The sequence below is a fragment of the Mus musculus genome, chromosome 13 (assembly GCF_000001635.26).
Source record: "Mus musculus strain C57BL/6J chromosome 13, GRCm38.p6 C57BL/6J".
Taxonomy (NCBI): Eukaryota; Metazoa; Chordata; class Mammalia; order Rodentia; family Muridae; genus Mus; species Mus musculus.
Window position 1 is genome coordinate 28539424 of NC_000079.6, and position 14673 is coordinate 28554096.

A 14673-nucleotide genomic window follows, 5' to 3' on the forward strand; every position below is an offset into this window, starting at 1 on the left:
GCATTGGAAATGTAAATGAAGAAAATACCTAATTAATAAAAGAAAGAAAGAAAGAAAGAAAGAAAGAAAGAAAGAAAGAAAGAAAGAAAGAAAGAAAGAAAGAAAAAGAAAATAAGGCCTTCTAACCACAACAAGCCTGGTGCACATAATGAAGTCACAGAGCCTGAGGCAGCGTGCACAGGGAGTGCAGGGGTCTGCAACAGAGGGTTTCTTCAATTGGAAGAAAAGTGGACATAATGCCCCATCTGTAAGCCAGAAGCATTTCCAAGAGACAACTACTTGGAAATGAAAATTTAGCTTTCTTCAAGGTAGTCTTATTGGAGAAACAAGCTACTCTGATGCAGGCTGTATGCCCAGCAGTAGACGACCAACAGAACATGAGCTCAGAGGCCATCATTGGAGGATCCTTGTCTCATAATATTGTGCCAGGGCTTTGGGTTTTGGTAACTTCATTATTTTATGTTATTTTTTAGTCTCATGTATATATTTATTTGTCTTTACCTTTAAAGTGCTTTGTATATATATTATGGCTTTCAGTTAAATATTTTTGATATGATTCCTGAGTGTGCAAACTAGTGGGTCTCTGCATCTATATTTGTTTCATGTGCCTTTTCTTGGGCTCTTTCCTTTGGTTGTTTTATCGAATTTTGATGTCTTAGTTCTTACTTTATCTTACTATTACCCTTTCGAAGCCTGCTTGGGTTATAATGAGAGACAAGGGGTGGATCCAGATTGGAGGAGAGGTGGGGAGGAACTGGGAGGAGTAGAGGGAGGGAAAACCATAAACAGGTTATATGACATGAAGAAGAAAAAAAAAGCCATTTTTAATAAAGGAGGGGGAAAAAGACTTCCAAATTGGGAAGAAGAAGAAGTGTATCAGGATCTTATATATAGATAATAAACATCACACAAGTCATGAACTGTTAGAGTTAAAACAAATTCAATAAAGTGTATGTAAAAACCATTTCTATATTTCTCTACAGAAACAGTGATCACTAACAAAAGGAAATTATGAAAATGATGCCATTTATAGAAGCTTAAAAGTAATGAAATACTTAGTAATTGATTGTTAAGCTGAAGATTTGTATACATTGACCAAAGAAATTAAAAACATAAGTGGAATTTTATTCCATGTTCATGGATTTGGAATGATTAATCATGCTGAGACATCAATTGTATACATGACATTATATGGATTTGACAAAATCTAGGCCAAAACCCAAGTGAAAATTTTTGCAGAAATACAGAACCACCTTAGTGTTCACGTGCAATTATAAAAAACCAGGGAAGAACCAAGGCGATCTTGAGAAGGAAGAAAGCTTTTAGATCCTTCTAATTTGAGCTGGTGAGATGGCTCAGAAGGTAGACTGCTTACTATCTCACCATGAGGACTAGAGCTCATATGTGGTGGTCTGAATAAGAATGGTCCACATGGGCTCATACATTTGAATGCTTAGGGAGAGGCAGTGTTGATAGGATTAGGAGGTATGGCTTTGTTGGAGAAAGTGTGTCACTAGAGGTAGGCTTTGAGGTTTCAAAAGCCCATACCAGCCCAGTGGCTGTCTCTTCCTGATACCTTTGGATCCATATGTAGAACTTCAACACCGGGTCTGCCCACATGACCCCATGATTCCTGCCATGATAATAATGGTAGACCTCTGAACCATGAGGCAGTCCCAATTATTTGCTTTCTTTTATAACAGTTGCTATGGTCATGGAATCTTGTCTCAGCAATAGAAGACTGATTAAGATATGGTGGTGGTTTGTAAATGCCCAAGGATTGGCACTATTAAGAAGTGTTGTCTTGTTGGAATAGGTGTGTCCCTGTGTGTCACTGTGGGTGTGGGCTTTAACAGCTTCATCCTAGCTGTCTGGAAAGCAGTTTTCTGCAAGATGCCTTTGAATAAGCGGTGTATCTCTCAGTTCCTCCAGCCCCATATATGCCTGGGCACTGCCATGTTCCTGCCTTGATGATAATGGACTGAACCTCTGAACCTGTAAGCCAGCCCCAATTAAATGTAATCCTTAAAAGAGTTGACTTGGTTGTGGTTTCTGTACACAGCAGGAAAACCCTAACTAAGAGAGATAACACATAAAAATTGGGTGGGCATAGCAGAATGCCTATAACCCCAGCTGAAGTCAGAAACAGGTATCTGGAACAACCTGGCTGGCTAGAGTAGTTGATTGAGGATATATATCTTTGCTTTCCTTGTAACCAAATACCCAGGGAGACACAATTTAAGGGGAGAAGGGCTGGTCCTAGCTTATGGGAGATTATTCATTATGCTGGGAAAGACATGGAAGTAGCAAGGGGCTGAAGCGACCACCTTGCATACTCAGTCAGGAAGCAGAGGCTGAACAGGAAGTGTGGCTGGCTATAAAGCCTCAAGGCCTGCTCCTTGATACCTACTTCCTCCAGCAATGCTCTGCCTATACACAGTTTTACAATGTTCCAACCAGAGACACAAGCTGAGGACCAAGTGGCAAACCCCTGAATCGTTATGGCACATTTCACATTCATACCACTCCTTACGTATTTGGTCAAATGGTTGTTAACACAAATGATAATTCCCTTCAATGGAGAAAGGACCATTCTCAACAAATGATCTAAACTGGATATGAATATCCAAAAGAACCTTATACAACCTTTGTCTAATAGCATGGATGAAAATTAACTCAAAATGGATCACAAACTTAAACCTTTCAAGAAAAAGTCCAACCAAATCTTTATGATGTTGAACTTGGAAAGCATATTTTAGACATGACACCACAGGCACGAGTACTGGCAATAACAAATACAGACAAATTGCACTTCATGAAAGAAAATTTAAAACTTTCTTCATCAAAAGACAATTGTAACCATGTGGAATGGTAACCAAGGATAAAACAGAAACATTAACAAACAATGCATCTGATCAAGTATTAAAAGTTCAGATTATAGATTTATGACAGCTAAAATGCCACATGAGAGAACAACTTGAAAGAAAAAAGGATTTGCAATGATCCTTCTTTTATAAAACCACACAGGTAAGCACTCACACATATGCTTGTTGCTACTGCAGAGGACTCGGGTTCAGTTCTCAGCAGCCACACTGGGCTGCTCACATGTGTTTGTAATACCCACAGAAATAAAGCACCATCTTCTGGCCTCTGTGGGCTCCTGCACACTCACAGAAGGCACACATACACATATACATAATTCACACACACACATGCACACACGCACATAGAGTCAAAAGGGCTCATCATTCAACTTCTATAACTAATGTAGTTAATTTCAGAGACAAAGAGAAGAATGGTTGGCCTCGGGCCCTGGTGGTCAAGTGGGAATGGGAGTTAATGTTTAACAGTTTCTATCGTGAAAGAGATGCAGTTATGGGGAGGACAGGGACAATGCTTGGTTCCATGACAATGTTAAGTACTTAATGCCACTGAACATTTTAAAGAGCTTGCAGTGGCCAACGTTACGGGCCATATAAGTATAAGAGGAAGAGAAGAAAGAAAAGACTTCAAGGGAAGGAAGGGAGGTGGAAATACAGAGGAAAAAAAGAGGAAGGAGAAGGACGCCAGAAGGCAAAGTAGGACTAAGATGGTCGGGATCAGAATCCGTCCACGTTCTTCCACAACTTTGGAGAATGGGATGGAGAGCCACACCTGCTAGCATCAGGAGTGACAATTCGTCTTCTGAGAAGAGAAACCTTATTATGCATCATGAACCTACAATGAGATTCCTAAAACGGACCCAGTGGATATACAGAGACAAGAGAAAGTATATATGCACTCTACTTTTGAATATTTCTTCTCTCAGCCCACCATCCACCTACTAAGCTGCACATATCCCCACATAAGCAAAATCAGGAAAATGGCAATTATTTGGATGGTGAGAGTATTCCTTCAGGCAAATGCTGTTTCTGGAATAATCTAGCATAACAGGATTCATCCTGGATACAGAGCAGCACTACACTGACACTAAAGTTTATGATTACTGTCACAGCAATATTTTCCTACACACACTAATAAACCAAATTTAATAAAATAAAAGTAGTGTGCTCAAGGATATAGGGAAGTGATATTTGAAACCCAGGTCCGGCGTACTGCTGAAGCTAGAGGGTACTTTGTCAACAGAGGCTGACCAAAATGGAGGGGCATTAATCAATGAGAGGAAAGGGAAGTAAGTCAGCAGAGATGAACACACGCAGAGACCCCTGCTATGACTCTGCTGAGATACCCCATAAATCACACATGATACCTGAACCCCAGTGTGTGGCGACTGATGTCATGTCCTGTGAATGCCCTTTTTGATTCTCTTTAAAGTTGTCTTTAAAATCTAACCTTAGGAACAAAAAAATCAAGGACTGGGGATATGGTTGAGTAATTGAACATTTGCCTAGTATGTTCAATGCCCTGTGCTACCTAAACAAATAAGAATCAAAAGATTACGAATCAAAGCACAAAGAAGAAATTCTCACAGAGAAAGGCTCATGATCTGATTTTTTTATCATCTCTTTTTCTCTAAATCTATCAAATGAGTAACACAAGCAAAAACTAATAATCACCATCCCAGGAAAACTGGAAGCCTTCTTCAAACACAGTAACTTTCCTGAAAAAGAACATCCTACAGATGGCGTCTGCCTTCTAAAATATTATAGATGACACAAAGAAAAACCAGGCTCTGAGACGGATCATCAGATCGTTTGGTTCTTAATAGACAGCTGTGGCTAATGTGCGCCTCAGCCCACATTGCAATCCTGACGCACACACCCTGGCGCTGAGGTTATCAGGCAACTCAGTGAAATGGGACAGAAAACCCCCCAAGGAGCCAAAGCTCCGGAATCTGCTAGACTCATTTCCACGCTCACCCGGGAACCCAGAAAATCACTTTCAGATGCAACCCAGGACAGAGGCTGCCTGCAAGGAGAAGCTTCGATGTACACAGTCTTCCCCAGCAAACCCCCCCGCCCCTCCCCCCCCCCCCCCCCCCGTTTTGCCCTTCACAGCTACCAGTCTTTTTTTTTTTTTTTTTTCTGGAATTCACAAACTTCTTCACAGCAAAGCTTTCTTGCAAGGCTGCTGACTGCCCATCTCTTTCTATCCATTCAGTGCCTGGAAAACACAAGAAGGGGAGACAAAGGGCAAATGCCAGTCTGTGACCTCTGTCTGGATTTAGCGGAGCGTGATGTGTGAATCAGGTGTGTGGAATGGAGGTTTCCATGGCAACGAGACTGCCAGCCAGGCAAGGCTTCACATACTCTTTCTACCATGGTAATAAAAACAATGAGGCCACCTGAGGGACCTCAGCAAAGAGTGAGGCAGCCAAGTTCAGGGTTATCGAGTGACTGGGCGGACCTGGGTCTGCATGAGGTCTACCCACACCCTTAGCACTGGATTCTTTCCCATCAGTGCCTACTGAAGTCCACTCACCACCTTTTGCTGGAAGATGGCATGATCTCTCAGAGGAGTTTCTTGAAAGTGTTATGTAGAAAGGGCTAGGGGAAAGTGTGTAAGCAAAGATTCAGCTATGCCCGTCCACACATTGAGCTATTTTGACCCACTTTGATACTAGGTGCCTACTTGACAGAAGTATTTCCGCTTTCTGGAAGCTTCTTTGCCTTACCTTTGAGTGTGTGTTTGATTTGTACTCTCAGGCCACTAGGAAAGGATCCTGAGCTACATTTTGTGTTTCAGGAATTTAAAATTTTATACTAAATTTTGGTTGTGTAAACACTAGAATTATTCAAAACTTAAAGAAAAAAAAGCAGCTTGTTTTTAAGGCCCAAGAGTTGGATTAGCAGAAGGGAAAAGGGCATACAATTTTAATGAAATCAAAGCTTGCCTTGATTTGTGGGGATGCCCAGTCTATGTGGGGCCCAGGCTCTGAGATGGTTAACAGGTCAGCAGCAGGCGGGATCTGAAGGAAACTGGAAGACAGCAAATTACACTTCCTCTCCCCCCACTGTTTTTAGCTCTGCTCTTGAAGGGTTTCAATTCCTTCACAGCATCACTCCACAGGCTGAATAAAAGTTCCTCCTGCTACTTGGGTTACAGGTCCTGCTTCAGCAGACTGTGACAGGCCCTGCTGTGATCAGCCTGTCCTTTCCAATGCACCAATGGAATGTGTCTCACCACACCTGACTGGCACCCGGAGGCCACCCTCTGCCTTTCAGACAGCTCCTCGTGGTGCCCTAGGATATGCCCACCCCAGAGTCTGATTTACTGCACCAGCTACTCCTCTGTAGCTTCAGCCACTGCAGTTCACAGTGGCACTGCACATCCAGGCAAATTCAATGAATTTTGGTTGCTACAGAACCCCTTATCAGCATGAGATAAGCACAAATATTCCAGGTGATAGTGAACCATGCACAATATTGCACCCTGTGCAGTCATGCTTTTCCTATATGTGCTTGCCCACTGTGTGCACACACCATGCTCCTCCTAAATGTATATACCCACTGTGTGCACACACCATCCTGCTCCTATATGTATACACCCACTGTGTGCAAACATCATTCTGTTCCTATTTAGACATACCCACTCTATGCACATACCATTCTTTTCCTGTATGTACACTTCTACTCTGTGCACACATCATGCTATTCCTATCTGTACACACCCCTCTGTATACACACTATGATTTTCCTATCTGTACACACCCATTCGGTATATACACTATGCTTTTCCTATAAGTACACACACTCTGTGCACACACCAAGCTGTTCCTATATGTACATTCCTATGACAACATTTAACTTTGAGTTAGCATAGTAAGAGATTAACAATAATGGATAAATTAGAACAAATACATTTTATTTCAGAATATTACTTTTAGGAATGCCTGTCCCCCTCCTTTTCTTTGCTTCAGTTCCCCCCTCCTCCCATCTCAAAGGATCTTAATTCCTCACTGCACAACAACAATATTTTCAGACCATGGTTGACTACACCAGATGGAAAACTTGGAGTTTAAACTCCAAGTAAGTTTATTCTTTCTCTCACCTGGTCTCTTTACTTACAGTTTCCTACACATAGCATGTAACCATTCCTTAATATTTCAGCTAAGACATTGTTCCTTTTCAGGAAGCCTGTCTCTGAAATTTTTTACAGCTCCCTTGTCCTTCAAGAGTATCCAGCACTCTCTGGGTATGTCTGGGAGATTGTTTCCAGATGCTGAACAGAAGAGGACCTATCCTGATGTGGTCAGCACTGTGCCATTAGGTAGGGCCCCAGATCAAATAAAATGGGGGGGAAAAGAGGAAGCCAAAAGAATACTTGTCATTGCTACAGACCAGGATGCTCCACAGACTTGCCATTCCCACCCACCATATTGCATATTCCTCTAATTATGAATAAGAAAGTCTCTTCCTTTAACATGCCTTTTATCAACAATGGAAAAAGAAATTATATATCACCCAAGACAGAACTTCATGTTCTATCCTCTGACTCCTATCTAGCTGGAATAAGATGGTGCCTTGTCTACCTTTTCCTCAACTTGGGGACTAGCCTGCTGGAGCAGTCTGTGGGGATGTACCAAAAAGTAGGGAATGAAAGAATGAACACATGAGAATGAGCAGAGCCTTCTGCTGCCTCCTACTCAAGTAGTTTCAGGAGACTTACTCCAGCACCAAGAACCTGGGATCTCTGGTTTGAAATGGGTGGGGTACCTGCCCCGGGTCATTAAGAGACATCAAATGAGACTGTGGATGGAAAGTGCTCAGTGAAAATTTGTGACTCTCCACATTGGATACTTCCCAGTAGGAGGCTAAGAAAAGGATTCACCTATGGCTATATGGACAGCAGTAGTCACAGAATAACTTAGTCATAGGATGCACAGATGCTCTAGAAACAAATGGTGGGTTTCCACAAACAGCACAGACTGACTGTTCAGAGATAAATTAAGTTTGTTCTGGCCATTCTGGACCTAGAAATCGTTAGCTATTGCTTCTCATTCATGATCTCTAATAAGGGTGACTACAAAGTGACTATCTCAGTTAGAAAGGGCTTGGGTGTAGGAATGGTTCAGAGTGCCATTTTTCAGATTTTCCAGTATATGAAATCATAAAAGGGGGCGGATCACTGTGCCAACCTTAAAAGTTTGAGATTTTAGGACCTGTAGATTTCAAGCTGTGTAGATAAAGCATGGACTCTGGAAGTCTGGGAATGATGCTTTTGACTCTTCTCACTCTGACAGCTCGATATTCTGTCTTTGAGCACACACCTACTTGCTGCCATGCTCTGGGATCCATAACAGACCACACCTGTACATATAAAGCCAGTGTTAATCCCTTTTCTTCTGGCCTACTGTGTTCCTCTCATCACCCTACTATCACTTTCCTCTTTCCTTGTATGTGAGGTCCTCTATTCCTAAGTGCACAGAGGAACTTCCACAATTATCGGAGCCGAATCTGGAGGGTGAGAACAGGGGCAAGTCTGGGTTACAACATTGGATTTGGTACTAACGACCAAAGCCAAGAAGTGTATTAAAAGTCAGAAAATAACACCAAAACAGCTGCCAAGAAACAAAGTTGTGTGAGAAGATTGGCTCACTGTTCAGTTTATGATTGTGTTGTATTCTTTTAGATCTTAAGTGGCCCCTCAAAACCTCAAGAGCTGATGGTGTCCAGCTGATACTGCTGTTGGGAGGTGACAGGACCTTGAAAAGATGAGGCCAGATGGAAGAAAGGTACACCACTTGGGTATAATCTTAAAGGGAAGGGACAGTGGTATACAGACCCCATTCTCCCACTCTCTGCTTCTTGTCTACCATAATGTAATGAGCTTTCCTCTGCCCTGTGATGCCCATGATGAGGTGGCAGGGTCAAATGACCATGGATAGAGACCTCTACAACTGTTAGAGAAAGTAAACCTTTCTTCCTTCGAGGTCTATTTTCTCCAGCATTCTGTAACAGTAGTTTAAAACACCAACACAAACAACTTCAGCTTCAAGATTCAGTGATAGATGAACATATAACATTGGTTATGCAAAACCATGTCACATATACTGACCGGGGGAAAGTATGGAAGGTAGCTTGTAACAGGAGCACTCAGAATGATCCTCATGCCTGCCTTGCTAATGGTGGAAGAAACTGAAACATGAAAAAATTACCACCAGGGTGATCATAGATAATACACCACAGAAACTCCAAACTTCCCTGAGAATGGACTGCTATCGTCTGGAGCAATAACAAACATTGCAAAACTGTCTCAGTGAGCTCTGCACATACAGAGAAATAAAGGCTCAGAGGCTATCGTGTGGAAGAGAACTACACACAGATGTGGAAACAGTTTGCTAAATTCATAGCAAGAAGAGTGAAGAATGGAGGAAGATGACCAGGTAAGGATGGAACCAGCCATGAATTTGGGAAGATCAGCTGGGAAAAACTGTGGACCTGGGGAACGATATCGACAGAGGGAAGGAAAAACCACTTTGAAGGCTGTGTTGTCAGACAGAAAAATAGAGAAGATTATATACATATTGAAAAAACTCAAAGAAAACTGACATTATAAGACATTTGCTATTACATATGTAACATTTAAATGTCTAAAACAAGGAGTTAAAATTGATAAAAAGCTATACAAATCAATGAAGTCATCATTAAACCTCATACAGTATCCCACACAATATCCAAGTGACAGATAAAACATGAAAATATATGTTCTGACCAAGTAAAAGGGATTACAAAGAAACAATACAAAGTAATGCGAAAGTATTCTTCTTGTAAAATTAGGAGTGTATGTGTGCATCTACTAGTGTATTCATTTGTGTAAATGTGGGCTCATCAATGAAGGTCAGAAGTCAACTATGAGTGTCAGCCCTTGCCTTCTAGTCTACCTTACTTAACAAGGTGCACACTCTCTTTCTCTTTCCCTCCCTCCCTCCCTTCTTCCCTCCCTCCCTAGGCTAACTGGCCTGTAAGCTTCCAAGAATTGTGCTGTCTTCTACATTCTGGAAGAGAGTTGGGACTGTAGGCACTTGTGGATCTGATCTTGCTTTGATTCAGGTTCAGGAGATTTGAACATAGAGCCTCATGTTACCACAGCGCAAGCTCTTAACCACTGATCCATCTTTGCAACACTAAGGAAGGATTTCATAAAAGGAGGGTCAGTACTGCAAGACAGGCAACCTGAAATACTAGTGTTTAGAGTGTACTACTATCCGAAGCAACATTCTGAGATATTCAGGGACCCTTCAAAAGACAGACTACTCCTCAAAAAAAAAAAAAATATATAGGTAGAAATAACTAGAAATTCAGAAAAAGTATGGCTGCCCAAACAGAATGTAACACATTAAGCCAATCCTAACAGCTCTACACTACCACGAAGAGAACACAAAAGCCATCTGGAAAAGGCAATGTGAACTGCAACACAGGCATATCAGGAAGAACAATGCGACCTCTGGATTTAATGCTGATTTTCCCCTTCATTTTCTGGAGCTGTGGATGGAAGCCAAAGGTGCACATAAACTAAATGCACACACACTATACAGTGAGCTACACAAAATATAGTATTTATTGTATTGTTTAAGGAAAAGACCAGAAGTGTGTGTGTGTACGTACACATACACACAGTCTACACATATACCTCCGCCTTTCCTAGAAATAAGACTAAAAGGAGAGATAACCAAAATCTTCCTTAAATTATATGACTAAGAGATTATTTTTGTTTTTCTTTTGCTTTATTACATTTTCCCCAGTTTTTGATAATGAGCATGAATTGCCATACAGTTATAAGTTAGAGTTGAAATATCACCTAGCCAGATGACACCCCCACACACACAGCTACCAGGGACTAAACCACCAACCAAAGAGTACGTATGGAGGGACCCATGGCTCCAGTTGCATATGTAGCAGAGGATATCCTTATCTGGCATCAATGGGAGGGGAGGCCCTTGGTCCTGTGGAGGCTCAATGCTCCAGTGTAGGAACATGCTAGGATGGTGAGGTGGGAGTGGGTGGGTGGGTAGGTGGGTGATCACGCTCATAGAGGCAGGGAGAGGGGGAATGGAGTGGGGTGGGGGCGTTTCAGAGGGGAAACATGGGGCACAACATTTGAAATGTAAATAAATAAAATAACCAATTAGAAAAAGTTAGAATTGAGAGGTAGGCGCTACTTAAACCTGCTGTCCCAGTTATGCGGAGACTCAAGTCTGAGGATCACTTGAGTCCAGGCATTCATGGACAGCCTGGACAATCCATCAAGATCTGTGCTTTCTTGAAAATAATAATAATTACTTATATGTTGCTTGATCTCTACTGCCAAGTTGATGAGATCTAAACCAAGTAAGAGACAACTAAGAGACAAACAGAAGGGAAGCTCTAAGGGCATTTCCAGAAAAGGTTAATTGAAGAGGAAGGGCCCATACTGTATATAGGCAGCACCATCCCAGTGGCCATGCCCCAAAACTGAGTGAATAGGAGAAAGTGAGCCAAGCAAGAACACCTATCACTTGCCGATTCCTAACTGCAAATGCAATGTGACCACTTGCTTCATTCATAAACCCTTCCAAATGAGAGCCAATAAGCCGCTGCCTCAGTTACTTGATACTTGTAAGCATTTTGGTGCAGCAAGATGAAGAGTAACACACACACACTCACACACACTCACACACACACACATACACACACACACACCAGAGAGAGAGAGAGGGAGGGAGAGAGAGAGAGAGAGAGAGAGAGAGAGAGAGAGAGAGAGAGAGAATGAGAATAATGACTATAGTTGATAAGCAAAAATAATATTTAGAGATAGCCATTCATGGAAGTAATCCACGTTCTCAGTTGTCCAGGGATAGAGCCTGTAATTTTCCCTAAGAGCATTTTTTTTCCAGCTACATCCTGCGACTGACCATGATGCCATATAGAAGGGATGGAGATGTAGCTCAATAGCAGAGCACCTTCCTAGAATGTGCTCTCAATTTATTTCTCATCATCTAATACATTTGTGCATAAGATTATTCTATCCATAACAAATTCCTTCAAAGAAGTCTTTCATCACCATTTGCACCTGGGAAAGTAGCTATAGTAAGAACAAGCTTCAACCCTATTTTGAAGAGGGTTCAATCTTTGAAGAGAACTTAAACCACCAGCTATAGACAACTGCAGACCATAATGCTCCATTCTTCCTGTCCACGCCCACCCCCACACTCCATGGGGGTCTATGCCTCCAGCTAGCTGCATCTGGCTGCCTTCTTTCACAGTGCACAGGCTTGCCTCCCAAACACCACCCTCAGACCAAGATGGCAGCACGGCCTTTGATTTCCTGGCTGCTTTATTCCACTTGCAGAACAGCATCCTCAGTTCAAAGGCAACTTAAAGGTTTCAGACACACAGTTCAGTGTCAGATGCGCGTCCAGGATATTTACAAGCAGTACAGGAAACAACTGCATGTGTGGTATCACCAAAGAGTAAACCAGTGTGTCAGAAGTCTGCATGATACTCATTTCAGATGTCACGTGACACTCTCCTCTCTCAGCAAACAGTCCAGGCTGGGACCAGGGCAGGAAGTCGAAGCTGGCAACAGCCCACGACTGCAAAGGGGAAAATAAGTGGTGGTAACTTGAAATGAAAGAGAGAAGCTTGACATTTTTCTATTACCCAACCAGGCAATTAAAACATTAAATGTGAAATCTGAGGCACTGTAAATTTCCTAATATGGTATAAGTACTGAGCTTCTAAAATGATGTTTTCTCATCTTTCAACATATCAACGAACATGCCAAAACCTCAAGGAAACATTTCCATTTGGAAAACAAATAGACAACACACATGCACATTCTATTAATAGTTCTGTCTTGCCCTAAAGACCCTGTGTCCTTAGACAAAATCCCACTGTAGTTTACACAAATCTTAATATTATTGAAAAGTCCCATCCAAAATCAACTGGATATGTATAGGTCCACTGGGTGGGACTGAGGGAAAAGTAACAGAGCCCTTTCTGGTTTCTTCCTTACTGGAGACCAAATGTAATGTTTCTCACACCTAAGAGCTCTGCAAACAGGTTCCACAGCTGCAGCAGCACTTCTTATGAGATGAGGGTTGGCAACACATACTTAGGTACAAGCCAACACCACACAATTGAGAGGAACTAAGAGATAGTATGTAAGCTCTGAACAGAAAAGCCAGTGGAAAGCCAACAGAATGAGCAAGGCAGATAAAAGATGTCAACTTCCAACCACACACCCCCTGTCCCTGCCACCAGGAGAAGTATGGGGAAAGACAACCTGCGGTGCTAGGCAGTGAGTCTAATGCTTGGAGAGTATCAAGTAAAATGAGACTCCTATGGCACAATGGTTTGTTCTTGGGTAATACCACCCGTGCAAGACACCAAGTGGAATATAATTAGAAAGAAAATGTAGCATGCCCACAGGGTCTCCCTTCTAAGCTCCAAGTTCAAATCCTACCCCAGCTGTCCTCCATGCTACTTAAACTGATAAAGCGAATTCACTTCTGCTTCACAGTGCGTTTTAGTGACAAAGCACTGCATTGCAGGCTGTCTTCTGGCCTTCATACAATTCTGCGTGTAATTTATTTAACCCAACAATAAACAATAGCAGTTGGTTCTGTTAATAGACACACTTTAATGAGTGGAGAAACTGTGGCACAATTTAGAATTCAAATTTTAGTGGTCGGACTCCAAAGTGTGGTATGAAGGTCTAGGATGCCTTCATGATCAATGGCTTGTTTTTCAGTGAGATGGACATGAGGCACCCAGCGCACAGCCTGGCATTTAGCAGGGGCTGAATAATTCATCTCAGCCCTCCCACTTCTTCCGGCTCTCTCTCCCCACACCATGAGAGGCTGGAGGCAAGACTACACACACACACACACACACACACACACACACACACAGAGAGAGAGAGAGAGAGAGAGAGAGAGAGGGAGAGAGAGAGAGAGAGAGAGAGAGAGAGAAAGAAAGAAAGGCAGCTGCGTCAATCTGCGAGGGCTGTGAGGCTGCAGGGCAAGCTGCAAAACGAGTCTGGCTGTGTCCCCTGAGGCCTGGAACAAGAGCTGGAGCTTAGGTAGGATGTCCAGTGTCTCCACAGACACAGCCTCTGTTTGTTAGGACTCTGCACTCAAGACACAACGAACTCAGACAGAAGCGAGGGAGCTGAGAAGGAGCTACGTATGTCTGTGTCAAATGAACACCATACCCACACATGCACACAACACATCGAAAACTTAAATCATTCCTACTGCAGAGGAAAATAATCTACTTTTTTCCAGAGGCTTCCACTGCCTAGAAATTGGCAGGGTTCCTGTACCAGGCTGCAGCTTGCTTTCAGACAGTCCAGAGACTGCTGGGAGCTGTAAGACAAAGTCTCTTTTGAAAATTATTAAGAACAAATTAGGCTCAGGGGCCCGGGGGAGCTGTGTTGTAAAACATGAGAAAATTTTGTTTTCCATCTCTTTGGTTGCATTTCCATGAACTAATGACATTAAAAGGGGAGACAGGGACTATTTTTGTTATCTTGGTTGAAATCTAAAATATCAGTGAGGAAAGTGCAAATGTTATCAATTACACTAGTTCATTAGTAAGGCAAGTGCTGACTCGCACAAAATAGGGGACTCGGTATCACTGGGTTTTCCCCATGCACAAATTAGTGCCTGTTACTTAGGAGTTGTCACACATGATACCAAGTAGGAATGCTGTCTAGCACACTATCACTTATTCCCTAGCTAGTAAAAAC

General features: G+C 42.4%; 1 long non-coding RNA gene across 2 annotated transcripts in view; it reads right to left on the reverse strand.

Annotated features, from left to right (window-relative positions):
• The window catches only part of 2610307P16Rik (RIKEN cDNA 2610307P16 gene), a 425389-nt gene that overhangs the window by 79390 nt on the left and 331326 nt on the right, over positions 1 to 14673 (reverse strand). The gene's annotated exons all lie outside the window — the stretch shown is intronic.